Genomic DNA, 1,761 nt, shown 5'->3' with positions numbered 1-1,761 from the left:
GATTGTTAAAAGAGGTGTATGACGTCACACAAATGTGGTGCACGTCACACAAATACCGTATTTCCTTTGAGTTTTGCGGCGCATTTAATCTTGCATTAGTAATGCAAAACAATTCAATGGAGGTTGAAAGTTTTATTTATTTAAAGTTAATCAGTGGTCTAGTCGTATTACATTGGCTCCACAAAACAGTGCACACAGGTTCAATATCAAATTGAAACTAATCCGCAACCTGCTAATTTGTCTTACGCATGCACGTTTAGATGAAATGTACTAGGAGGCCGTTTTATCAACAGATCTTAGCATGATCTTACGTAAGATTCGTAGGATTTTGTCGTACGCTTATCGTAAGTACTGCGTACCGTTTTATCAAAGAAATCGCAGCTAAGATGTCGTAAGATTTGTGCTTTAAGCTACGACTGGGTAAGACCACTCTTAGCGTTCGTAAACCTTCGTAAACATGGCGGCCGCACGCGCTTTAAACGTTGGTCAACCAAGAGAGATGAGAATGTTTCGAGAAAGAAAGGATTTAGCGATCTCCGTGATGGAGAAATATTGATACTATTGGACGTATTTATGTTTGATAACGTTAAATATATTCGTTATATCATTCTCTGCATTAAACGTCCAAGGGAAATGAAATTCATGATGTTTGGATAATTAATTCGTTAAATAGGTAAGTATTTAGTTATCTTTATTCAATTTCTATCAAAACAAATGTTTTATGGTTTCTTTTGAAGTAAAACAGTTCATTTGTCATTAAATATTGAATGTTAACGGGTGAATTAGCATTCGGATATTTCACATTTCGGACGCTGCTATATAAGTTAGTTGTCGACGCAATATCCTGATATGCCTTTTGCGCATAAAGTTTTGAAGTTTTTTTTATATCTAATGAATAATAAATAATGCACTGTATAATGTCTGCAATATCTGCCCCAACGATTATAAGTCATAAACTTTGCAATCCCAACATTTGAAGATCAATGCTCTGTCAATATTAGATTTATGAATTGTACAGTAATATATACAGTAGCTGAGCAACATAAATCTCACACTGCACGGTGAGATGCAAGGTAGGAAAGTTATATTTTGATCTATTTACGCTCTTACCAATGACAATGTCACTTGTCAGTCAGAAGTGGCTTAACTAATAGTGTTAAATCATAAAACATGTGAATTAAATAGATGCCCCAATCATTCAACAAAGTTAGTGAAACACATTTCACATATTAAAGTATAGTTTATTTGCAGGTTCATTGAGATTGTGTCAAAATGGCTTGGGTCAACACACAGGACGCCTCTGTCTTTGTCCGTGGTTTGAAGGTATGACAATAAATAATGTGCTTTTATGGATATACCATTAGAGGGATTATGGCTAGTATTGGCTAGGAAAAAGTGGAATACTACTGTTATGATGATGCAAATATTTTATTTTTTACATCAATGCATTGCACATTACTAAAATATAATGTGTTTAATGTGCATACATAATTTTACTTTTAATTTCTTTCAACAACATAAAAGATTCAATTATATTTCTGTATGTGTGTACACAATGTATCAACAAATAAAATATGCATATCAATGTTAAAATTTATAATTTAAATGAATTTAAGATTGCGTTAAGCATGCGAACATCCTATAGCTACCTTCATAAACCGTTTAACCAATGATTTTTCCAACTTAAACTTAGCTTATTATAAATTTGTTATTAGACTTTTCTGGAAGAAAACCACAAGAGACACCTACTGGGGGACTCCG

Source organism: Dreissena polymorpha, chromosome 13, assembly GCF_020536995.1.
Source record: "Dreissena polymorpha isolate Duluth1 chromosome 13, UMN_Dpol_1.0, whole genome shotgun sequence".
Classification (NCBI taxonomy): domain Eukaryota; kingdom Metazoa; phylum Mollusca; class Bivalvia; order Myida; family Dreissenidae; genus Dreissena; species Dreissena polymorpha.
The sequence above is the reverse complement of the archived record's forward strand: the minus strand, read 5'-3'. Positions refer to the sequence as shown.